A 12738-nucleotide genomic window follows, 5' to 3' on the forward strand; every position below is an offset into this window, starting at 1 on the left:
CTGATGTGCAAGCTGGTGTTTTAGAAACAAGGGACAGGACTGATAAACAGAAACCAAACACAAGAGATACATATGAAGCATAATATTTCATAGGAATAAGACGTGGAGGACAGAAAGAGAGTCTGAAGTCAGGCAAACCAAAAGCAAAATACAATCTCCAGAAATCAGGGAAAGCCTGCAGACCAGACACTGGACACTTAATTAAGCAAACGAGGACATTACTCTTCTCACAACCCAGCCCAGGGAAACCATTTTTAAGGTGGCAGGCAACTCTATGTAGGGTGTCTGCTTGCAACCCAGCGCTACCCCACCTCAAAAACAAGTGAGTAGACATTTTAATTAGACTGGAAAGCACAGGAGTGTATCACTGATAACAGACAACAACAATACTTACAAGAATTACATGACTGTTTACACTGATAAGTAAGAAATCAGTGAGAGAGAGAGGGCAGAACAGAAATGAACAGAACGCAGACCCTCGGTTTGGAGTTGTGGACGATGCTGCACATGACACTGGCACAGACACAGAGCGCCTCACTGAGACAGGCCTTCGGACTGTGCTTGCAATGAGAAGGGCACAGGTTCCCCAACCCGCCTACCCAGGATATTTACCCCTCTCCAGGGAACTCCCTCTCCTTCCATCCAGGCAATGGGTGACACGTTACCGCAAGAGTGCTGCCCACCAGCACCGGTCCTGGTCTACGGCTGCAGTCCCAGAGGGCTCACCAGGGAGTCTTGTTCCTTCTGGGATACACACCCACCTCCAATCGCTCCCCGGACATGAGACACTCACCAAACACCCTTCATCTCATCCAGGGTCAGACTCACCAGTTACCTTTCTTAAAATTCAGCACCTGTGCCCTGCTGGGTATAGTGCCCACAAGGCCACATCTAGAGTCTTGTGGGGAAAGACTCAGGGACCTGGGCTTATTTCTTTTAGAGAAGAGGAGACTGAGAGGAGACGTAATAGCAGTCTTCAACTACATGACGGGTAGTTCGAAAGAGGATGGAGCTAGGTTATTCTCAGAGGTGGCAGATGACAACAAGGAGCAATGGTCTCAGGTGGCAGCAAGGGAAGTTTAGGTTAGATTTTAGGAAGAACTTTCTCACTAGGAGGGTAGTAACACACTGGAGCAGGCTCCCCAGAGCGGGGATGGAAGCTCCATCCTTGCGGGTTTCCAAAACGCATCAAGAAAAAGCTTTGGCAGGGATAATCTATTTTGGGGTGGTGCTGCTTTGAGTAGGGGGTAGGACTAGATGTGACCTCCTGAGGTCCCTTCCCACCCTCCTTGGCTATGATTCTATGAGTTCTAATTACAATTGATTTTTCTCAATGTGGACATGTTTTGAGGAAATCAGCTTGGAGGTTGGAATGACTGGGAGCAAATCCTGAGGCTCCTCTCTCTCTTTAATACTTGAGGAGGAAAGGGCTGGAGAGATTTCAGTGCCGGTATTATATTTCTGGAAAGTAGAAAGTGCAGTATTATCAGTCATGGAGCTGTGACTGAAAAGGTTGGGTGCTCTATATGAGAAAGAATAACAAAAACCCCGTCTGGGGTAGGAGGAAAGAAGAGGCACACAGACATGTTCCAGGGCTGATTTTCATCTCTGTGGAGGACTTCAGTGGGAATTGAGTCATGCTGGGTGCGGGGCTCTGCACAAGAGGACATTTCACCAGCACATTTTCAAATAAGGAATGGAGGGGAAAGAAACCCAGGAGGCAAATATTATCCTTCAGAGGGATTTTAATGCATAGAAGAAATTGAGTGTACAGACACAGAAGGGATATAGAGGAGACAGCAAATATTCCCAAGGTTTCCCAATAGCGCCACAACCAGTATTCTACGCCTGGCCCATTTCTAAAAGGTGAGCTTCTTTCTTTGCTACTGAAGATTTTACTACCAAACTGTTTCCATCTATCTATTCACTTCTTCTCTCCCTGAATAAAGTCACATGAGGCAAAGCGCCATGTAAGGAGAAGAATCAGCCGCTTCTCCATGATACAGTTTGTATAACCAAGTTTCTAGTTAGCAGCAAAGAATAAAAGACCATCTCTGTTGACACCAAAGCCCTTTGACACCACTGTGGCTGTGTCCAGGGGTCTACAGTGGATTGCAAGTGGGCTCTAGGGAAGCAGAATCTTCCTTTTAAGTGACAGTACAGCATGTATCGACCTTAATGCTTAACAGTGCGGAGAATTAAAGGTTCCTAGAATGACAAATCAAAGTGTAGGAAATAGGTGTATGGGGGAGGGAGTCTTGTAGCAGTGCTGAGCCCTCACAATGGAGGTGCTGAGTGCTTAGCACTGTTTAAAGCCATGTCCTTTGGGTGAGCCGTGAATCTGTATCTTGCTTTTAATGTCTTCGTTCATCGCAGTGCTGTGGATGTTTGAGCTGGATTTAGCATGGCCATCACCTTCCAGAGCTGTTCCTAACGGTGACACCGGGGCCTGGATAACAGCATGGGCCCTGCCAAACTAGGCATCCATATCGGTCATAGCAGCAACACAGATATTGCCTTTGAGGGTACTGGGGCCAACGAAAATCAGACTGGCCTGGGTAAAACAGGTCTTCAACAGTGTCTAGGCTGTCAAGCATCTTGTTGGGATGGTGGTGAACCTGAAACACAGCAGGGAGCAGAGGAAACACGACACGTGCAGTTCTGATGGAAAAAGGGTTAAACCTTGGGTGCAAGACTCAGGGAAATCTGGTAGGGACCTGGAGATTGGGAAACCATTTCATGCAAGCTGGGGTAGGGACATGTTAGTAAAATTCTTAGTCATTGATTGGATGGCTGCTATTCTGTTTCTGCAATGTGGAAAGTGCAGCATTATCACTCCTGGAGCCACAGCTGAAAAGGACCAGGGGCTGTATATGAGACAGAAGTGCAAACATCCCTTCTGGACTAGGAGGAAAGAGCAGGGTGCACAGACATGCTCCAGGGCCGATTGGCATCTCTATGTAGCACTTAAGTAGGAACTGAGTCATGCTGGGTGCGGGGCTCTGCACAGGAGGGAATTTTACCAGCACATCTACAGATAAGGACTGGAGGGGAAAAAACCCAGGAGACAAATATTATGCTGCAGAGGAAGTTTAATGTACAGAAGAAATTGAGAATACAGACACAGAAGGGATACAGAGGAGACAGGAAATTTTTTGAAGGTTTTCCAAAGGGCCGCAACCGGGATTATAAGCCTGTTGTCACCAAACATCTTCTACACGTCTGTGGCTGTGTCAAGCGGTCTGCAGTGGATTACAAGTGGACTCTAGGGAAGCAGAGGCTTCCTTTTAAATGACAGCACAGCATGAAGAGGCCTTAATGCTTAACAGTGCAGGGAATACAAAGTTCCTGGAGTAAGAAAGCAAAGCGTAGGAGACAGGAGAATGGGGGAGGGAGTCTTGTAGCAATGCCGAGCCTTCCTACTGGAGGTGCTGAGTGCTTAGCACTGCTCCGAGCCATGTTCTCTGGGTCAGCCGAGAATCTGTATCTTGCTTTTTATGTCCGTGTTGCTCCAAGTGCCGTCAATATTCGAACTGGATTTAGCATGGCCAGCACCTTCCGTATCTGCCCCTACTGCGCCACCCAGGGCACCAGCACCATCCCTGCCAAATTAGCTGTCCAGTGCATGGATCATAGCAACAACACCAACATCGCCTTCTACAGGGGGGTCTCCAGCAACAAGATGAGTCCTGGTAGTGCAGGTCTTCCAGCATGTCCAGGCTGTCAGACATCTTGCTGTGCTGGAGGCGAACCTGGAACAACAGGGAGCAGAGGGAACATGACACATCTGCAGGGGAAACGTGACACATCTGCAGTTCTGATAATTGAAGGGTCCAAAATTAAGTGAGCCTGGGGGATGGAGCTGGGAAATGCTGATCTCAGCCCTCCTTTCTGCCACTGTTGCTCCTCTCCCTTGCTCCACTTGCCCATAGCCTCTCCCCTAAACAACACTTTGGAAGACTTCTCACTTTCTTTGGCTGCAATATGCTGATTGGAAAGTAGGCTCCCTGCTCCTGTCAGGCAGCTGAGCAGGGGTGGGGGAGGGAGCCTTTCGTCCAGGCCTAAACAGCCCCTAGGCAACGTTGCAGGCACAATCCTGGTACGTGGCAGATCTGTCTTCACTTCAGGACCCAGAAACCAAGTTTTCCACTTTCTGTCTCCTGCCGCTAGGATCTGCTGGCCAAAGATGGATTGCACCTCTGATGCTTGTTGCACTGCAGGAGGGATTCAGCCGTAGGCAGTTTTGGATTGTGGACTCCAGTTGTGGATTCTCCAATCCCGGGCAAAGTCAGAGCTGCTGGGAATAATCCCATTTGGGGAAAGAGGTGGGATTTTGGATGCTGCTCCCTACCTTCTGGGCTTTGCAGTGGCTGAACTTGTGGCCTGGCTTGGATTGGAGGAGCTTGAGTCTCTGCTGTTAAGCTAAGGGGGCCATGGACACCTAACTCAGGATTTTGATTGTCACTCCTGACTGCGCACACCTCAGCTGGAGCCCCTTTCACTCTGGCTATTACTGTTCCAAATGCCCTTGAAATGCCAACCTCACAGGCTTTGACTCCCGAATTCCTGCCACCCACCAACTGCAACAAAAGCAGCATAAGCAAGAGAAAGACCCTGAGCAATGCTCAAAACCAATGAACAGAAGTAGAATATCAGTTTTTATATTACAGCTGAAAGAGAGATACCTGGAAGAGATGAAGCTGAATTGGACTTACCTGGCTCAGCGAAGAGAGAAGTCAAGAAGTGATTAAAACCTCCGCATTTGTGCAACCTTTTATACAGTTCTCAGACCGCCGGGAGCATTTCCGGCATGTTCTGTCCTTCAGGTCCTTGTTAGTGACAAAACATGCGTGTGTCGTGTGTGCCAACCCGAAAAATACTGTAATTGTTTTGTTCCGTGTTTGTAATTATTGTGTTTTTTAATATAGCTTAGGGCTGGCAAACTACACCCGCATAGGTGTCTTTTAAATTAAAAGTTTATGGGTCAACCTTCTTCCTGGTCTTGCTCTATGGACTTCATTGGAGTTGGAGGATTTGGGGGATGTCTGCGGGGTATGCTCAGCAGTCGTTGGTGGGACCATTTGCTCTCATGTGCATGAATCCAGTTTGATTCATGCTTTTATGTGGTGGGGAGAGGGGCGTTTTTGTAACTCGAACAGGAAGAGGAGACATTGTTTTGTATGCTCAGGTGCGCACCTGAAATTTTCTGATTCGGTGCCCACCAAAACCCATGGAAGTCAGCCCATTGACCTGTGGAAAGACTAACATGCTTCATACTTCTTGTGAAACCCACCTACCATTTTCAAAAATTCTGGAGTGCCTTAAACTTTGACTTTGTATTATTTAATTTTTAGTTAAGTGTTTGTTTTTTTTTTTTTATGGGGGTTTTGGTTTGTTTTTGTCTATGGGCTGAATTCCCCCCTTATGTCAATTAGAGATTTATTTCTACATTAATCTCCAGTGGTTTCAGCAATGCAGCAACAGCAGGGTTCACGGCAGAAGCCTATTGCTGCGCTGCTTGCTCATGATGGCAGGGCATGGTTGTAGGAGAACAGAAAGCATGGGGTCTTAGAAAGGTCTGAATCACAGCTTTCAAGCTGTATGAGATGAACGTCTTTGACTTTTTCCATGCCGAGCCAAGACAGTTCTTGGCAAACTCATATGTTCCAAATACAAAACTTAGGGAGATACAAGTGAGAAAGAAAAAAAAAACATTCCTGCTCATCTGGGAGCCGCAGAGGCAGGGTCAGGGGAGAGAACAGTGTGGTTTTGTTCTGCTTCAATATTCTTCTCCTTTACATGCCCTCTGCCACTGCAAGACACCTGCGCCCTTCTGCATGGACCCAGGATCTGTCCCCTGTGGCATTTCTTGTCTTCTTACTGAGGTGAAATGTGCTGAGATGACTGAACTAATCTGAACCCTGCCCAGACTTGGCAAGTGGTGGGAGCCACGTTTTGCAAAGAGCTTCCCACCCTTTTACAGAACAGGTCTCCAACAAAGTCTCTCTCTCTCTCTCTTTTAAGAGTCTTAGAAGTTGATGGCTGTGTTGAGAGTTACCACCAGCAGATCTAGCCTGTGAAGATTAAAATAAAGTTGTTTACACAAAAGAGAGAAATTGGCCACTGCTTTTAAAATGCAATTTAGAAAGCCCCAAATTCCAAGGCTATAATAACACATGATGTAATTAAGATTTAAAAATCCAATCAAGTCAATTTGATTTGCATAATTAAAATATCTCTATTGCTACATACAGTGGTGTATCCAGTAGGAAAGTATGAATTTTGTAGAAATGGATAATTTTGTCCTGCAAGAGCTTTAATGACAGTGAATGAAGTGCTTCAATTCTCTAAATTCTGAGAATATTAGAATATCCACCGTGTCAGTTATTAGCCCTACGTTCAGTGAAATGAAGCTGTGACACGGTGAGGTGAAGTCACGCTATTGCCAGTAAATTAGTTAATAAATTTGAAAATTCTGAATGCTACTAGTGAACCTGCAACTGCATGAGGCTTGTGAGATTGTCCCTGAAGATAACTTTACGCTATGTGCTATTAAAGAAGGTTTGTCATTCTGGACTTCTAAATATGTCATGAACAAGAGTATAATTATTTCAGAGCCACGTCCATGTTTGGCTTTCATGTCTCTTGTTTTTTTGGGTCAAGCTTCTCCTGGACCATCTTCTGAAGTAAAGGATGAGGAAGTACATCATGTGGCCATCTTCTTTAGCTTCACCTATTTTGTGCAGGAAGAGCAGAATTCTGATGAGGAAAAAGCAAGTGTGGAAATTTCTTATCTGCTAGTGGAGATGTCACATGGACACGTTCAGTAAATAATACAAAGTGGAAAGCTTTTTTATAAGATGCTACAGGTTGCTCAAATGAAAAAAAAAAAACTCTACTTCTCCTCTGTGGTTGACAGTTCCTAAAAAATTAAGTCTTAATGGGAAGTCCTACTCACCTGAAAACATCCCATTAGTTCCTCTAGGAACATGAACACTTGATCTGTGCAGGTTTTTTGAGGATGGACTTGAAGTGTATGGAGGGGAATTTGAGTGCAGTGGCCTTGTCAGAAGAGGAGACAGGGACAATGAAAACCCTTCTCTAAGGTACAACCCAGCATCTGAGTGACCCTGAACACTTTCTGAGTGTGTGTTGGGAGCTCTCAGGCACTCCTCCCCCTTCCTTGCAGTTCATTGAGTCTTTGTGGAAATGTTCTCAAAGATTTCAATGTCAACATGTGTAGAAAACAGGCTCTTAGCGCTAACTTTGTGGTAAATAGTGAAAATATTGGCTTGTGTTCTGAATCACTCTCAATGCCAAGTTCAAATTGCTGAAGAAATTCCCCAAAAAGGAAACCTTGAGTTTCAGCCAGTTTTCCCTACCCTCCTGGTATACATCTATTAAGTCATGCCCAAAAGACCAGGAATGTAGTTGACCCAGAAATGTTTAGGATGGTTAAACATGCAATATGCATGTGGATAACCCTAACCCTAACCCTAACCCTTAATCTTTTGTCCTGTCCCCAATAATGCCAAGTAGCACTTGTGTCTGAAAGCAGCAGAAAACTTGGAAAGGATGCACTGTGGAATTTCTTCTGTACACAACTAAGCTAAAAGCTGGGTGCGAAGTTTGCCAATCTCAATGATTCAAACCCCCAATCCTTAGTGAAAAATAATAACAAGCATCCCAGACTGCCATGTGTCTGCCAGATTCCTGACTTTTCTTTGAAAGCTTCTTCAGTTCTTTAGTACCCCTTAATGTCCTACAATATCACAGAGTAGATATGCAAGTGTGATGGGCTGGCTGGTAGTGACCTAGTCCAGGGGTTTTGAAAGGGCAAAAGATGATTGGAGAATTTGGGATTCCCTTTCCTCACCAATCTGGTAATGATTTGGCTGAGGGGATTTGAAGGGGTAAAAGATGATTGGAGGACGTGGGATTCCCTTTCCTCACCAATCAGGCCCCAGAGAATCACCCTCCATGTCCCCTGATTGGCCCTGTGGGTCACCTGGAGGGGGATAATAGGGGCAGCGTGGCTGACTCAGACAAGAGACCAGTGAGTAACCACAAGGAAGGAGCTGGCAAGAGCTAAGCCAGCGGGGTGGGAGCAGTTGCCCCAGAAGAGCCTGAAGCAGTGGGACCTGTAGGCAGCCCTGGGGCCCTCAGCAGCATGGCATGTGGCTAGCAGGAGAGGCTCCCCACTGGGCTCCACGATCCCCTACGAGAGGCTGTGGCCAGCAGGAGAGGCTTCCCAGCTCCAGCAAAATCTGAGCAGCGACCTGAGAGGTTCCTGTGACAGCTGAAATTATGCCTGTGTGATAAAGGTGCTTTCAGAAGGCTCTATGAAGATTATACTATGATTTTTTTTTTTTGCATTTGTTCAGATACTAAGCTATATGTTGTTGCTAAAAGCCTAATTAAAGTTTAAGATGTAGTGTGGCCTTGTATAAAGTAAGGCCTAGTAAATTTAGCAAAGCCTTGAAGTAGTAAGGCTCTGTGGCATAGTTAAAATTACCTTATCAAAGAAATGCAAGGCTTGTTCTGCTATTGGTCAGTCTAAGGACAGTTGAAGTAAAAGGAATCTGAGTGGTTGTACGTTATCAGTGTTGGGACCCAGGGCAGCCGGCCAGCAGCTCTCCCTGACTCCCACCCGGGCAGATAAGTGTCCGGGGCCTTAGAAGGCCGTTAGGCGGGTACTTGTGATGCTTGGAGTGGAATTAATTAGGCGGATGCTTATCGGTTGCAAAGCAAGATTATTTACTCACGGCGTCAAGGTGGTGAATAGCGGAGGTCAGAGATACTTGGTTAGTTACAGCTTAAGGTTCGTAGGTCATAGGTCGGTCTGCATAAGAGTGTTTTGGTCGGGTAGATAAACGGAGAAAAAAGTCAGGCCGGCAGGTTGTTGATTTACGTCTGATAAGGTCGAGACAGGGGAGACAGACAAGCGATCAATTTGTCAGTTATTCTCATGCATACGTTCAAAGGTTTATTCAGGTGTGTGTGCGGAGGTCTCCCGTTCTTCATGGAAGTGAAGACGGGTTTTATTTGTGTAATTGCCAATTGCTTTTCGCCATGTCATAAATTTAATTAGAATCGCCAATTAACTAGCGGTCTTTGCTAGGGTGTTATCTCACAGGGTTACTCCCTGTTTTCTCTGACCAGTTATAATGATTTATGTACAGCACAGAAGGCTAAGTTCTATTTCATGTTAGTGTCGCAGTTATAAATTTCTTTTTGACATGTGCAGCAAAAAAGCGGTTACTATCATTATTGTTAACCCTTAGTTAACCTAGTGTAGAAAAAAACTGTTTGGAATGGTTTTACTTGTTTGTGACATGGCAATTACTTAATTGGGTTGTGACAATCAGAACCATTCTGAAGCTTTAAATTGGCTGGAATATCTGAAAACCATTCAGAAGGAAGATACAGCTGTGTGAAAAGGATTAATTAGCTGTTGCCTGGATCAGTGGGCCTGTGGACCTCAAGGAGCCCAAGGACTGCGTTTCAGGGTCTTTCCCAGTACCCTTCAGACAGCGCTGTTCGAGGACGCCTGACTTCACTGAACTTTGTGGAAAGAGAAACTTGCTGTGTATTAGGCATCAGAGGGGACTGCCGATAAGTTGCCAACACAAATTGCTTTTGTCTGTCTTTGTTTGGCTTGTTACTACACATAGTTGTGTTTTTGTTAAGTCAATAAACCTTTCTTACCTTTCTACCCCTGACCATACTCTCAATCCCAAAGCCTCCACAGGCGGCTGTGACAGTTCCCAGCTCTGCTTCCAGCTCCTCCAATCAGAGGCCAAGCAGGTTGACATAAGGCCAGAGCTCCAGGAAAATCAAGACCCCTAGTACGTTGAAGCGGTACCAGCACTGTTGGCTATGTAGCTGAGTTTCTGCCTACCATGTGGGAGATCTGAGTTTAAGTCCCAGCATTGGTCCCTTGGGTTGAGTGAGCTGACAGGGAGACATTCTTCTTGCAGCGGAAAGGGGCCATTGTGTTTTCCCCCTTTCTCCCCCTCCAGGTACCTAGGCCCTATATTCCTTGTAATTTGACATTTTGGTTTTTGTGCCTTTTGTATTTCCAGTAATACCAACCAGTATTGTTTGTTCTGCTGTTTGTGTTTTACAGTTTGGTTAACCCTGTCTTTTGTCAACTGGATGAATATGTCTATGATTGTAAGTGTCTAACCTTTGTTGAATCCTGCCCCTTTGGGGCATTGTAGTGTCCCGTATACCCCGCTGGTTTATACTGGTTATGTTTCCAGTATTGTTCCCTCATTAAAAGGTCTATGGTTAAGTCCCCATTGGTGGTCTGGCTCTGCTCTATTGGGGGAGGAGAGTCCCTACACCTCCCACAGCGCTTGTGCACCTACTTTGATCCGTTCAATTGGAGAGGGGGTACCTCTTGGAGTACCACCCAGGTTACATAAGATTCAGTCCTCAGGTTAAATCATTGTTTAACACAGAATCTCCATGGTTAAAAAGAGATTGAGTTGGATCAGACTTACCTGTTTTTCCACAGAGAGTAAAGGAAGAGAAGCGAGTAGAAGGCACTGGTTAGAAAGCCCTTTTATACAGTTTCTGAAACTACCTGGTGCACCAGAAACACCCTTTTGTGTTTATCAAATGCAAAACGTTCTGTTGTGGATGCCACACCTTTAGTGGAAAAAATTGTTTTCCTTGTTTCTTTCTGATTCTTATCTGTTGTCAGCTTCCCAGTAATCCACATGCACATTCCAAGTTTTTTCAGACCAAATCATTTCTGGACCAGCTACATTCCTAGTCTTATGGAGGTAACTTAACCAAGCTCCCACTGGGAGGGGAGGGTCAAACTTGCTGACACTCTAAGTTTCCTTTTTTGGGGAAATTTTTCCACATTTTGAACTTAGCATTGAGCTTGATTCAGAACAGAAGCACATAGTTTCACCAGTTACCACAAAGGTGAGCTAACTAGCTGTTTTCTAACTATTTGGACATTTAAATCTTAGAGAACATTTCCAAAAAAAAATTTTGTTTTGTGTCTAATAGTGCCAAGGACCCAAAGCACTAAAAGAAAGGAGGAAGGGGAAGGAGTGTCCAAGAGCTCCCTACACACACACAAAAAGTGTTCAGGGTCACTCAGATGCTGGGTTGTACCTTAGAGAAGGGTTTTCACTTTCCCCGTCCCCTCTTCTGACAAGCGCAATGCAGTCAAATTTTACTCAAGACACTTCAACTCTATCCCCCAAAGCCAGCATAAATTAAGTGTTCATGTTCCTAGAGGAACTAATGGCATGCTTTAAGGTGAATAGGACTTTCCCGTTGAGGATTTAACTTTTAGGAACTGTCAACTGCAGAGGAGAGGTGGACATTTTTCATTTGAGCAACATGGGACATCTTATAAGAAAGCTTTCCATTTTGTACTGTCTACTGAACTTGACATGTCCGCTATCTCTAAGAAACTTCTGGACTTGCTCTTTCCTCAGCAGTATTCTCCTCTTTCTGCACAAAGAAAGAAAACTGAAAGAAGATGGCAACATGATGTACTCGGTCACTGTTTACTTCAGAAGGTGACTCAGAAGAAGCTTGACCCAAAAAAACATGAGATATGAAAGACAAACATAGGCATGGCTCTCAAAAAATTATTCTCTTGTTCATGATACATGTCAAAGTCCAAAATGCCAAACCTAATTTAAGGAGACAAAGCATTATTGATATTTTGCAATACAATCTTACGGGCCTTACCCAGTCAGTGGCTGGTTGCACACGTAGCAGCCAGGACTATCAGCTTATATTAAGTAATTTACTGGCAATAATATGCCCTTCCCTTCAGTGTGCCACCACTTAGTCTTACAGAAAAAAAAGATGAGAGCAACCACAGTGCATATTCTAATGTTCCCAGTATTTAGGAAATCAAAGCACTTCATTAACTGTCATTAAAGCTGTTACAGGGGCAAATTGTTACATTACAACAAAGTTCCCATTTGCCTACTGGAAGACACCCCGGCATGTAACAACAGAGTCTCTGAAAATGCAGATGAGGCTCACTCCTTTCTAAACCTTAACTAGGTCATGAGTAGTTGTTATAGCATTACATTTTTGAGGTTTTTAATTTGCATTTAAAAACCAGCAGCAAGTTTCTCTCTCTCTTTGTGAAAAAAAGTCTATTATATTTCATACGGCAGATCTGCTGGTGGTATCACTTAACACGGCAATCAAGTTCTAGGACAAGAGAAAAAGGTGAAAGACTTTTCTCCTTTCTGAAATAAAAAGAAAACTTTGTTGGGGTGTTATTTTATCAGAGGGTGGGAAGCTCTTTGCCAAACATGGCTCCTACCATGCACCAGGTCTGGGCAGTGTTCAGATTAGCTCAGTCATCTCAACACACTTCACCCCATTCTTCCACTACTTACGGCTTCAAGGCTGTAACTCAAAGCTGTCATAAGTCCCGATTATTTCTTTTCTCCTGAAACCGTCCCCAGCCATCGCTAGCAGGCACCTCAGCATTAGGATTCTGCCATGAATCCTGATTCTGCCACACCGGTGAAACCACCGAAGCTCAGTAAAGAACTGAATTTAATGAATTGACATGAGGGGGAATTCAGCCCAGAGAGGGAGAAAAAGCGCAAAGCTAAGTGACTAAAGTCCCTATTGGTTTTTCTTTTTCTTTTAAGTGGGGTTCGCTACCCCTTGAGGCATCTGAAATCCTTCCACCAGGCACAGGGTGTCATCTAGTTTAGCTGGCCATTAAATCAGAAA

The sequence above is a fragment of the Alligator mississippiensis genome, chromosome 15 (genome assembly GCF_030867095.1).
Source record: "Alligator mississippiensis isolate rAllMis1 chromosome 15, rAllMis1, whole genome shotgun sequence".
NCBI lineage: Eukaryota > Metazoa > Chordata > Crocodylia > Alligatoridae > Alligator > Alligator mississippiensis.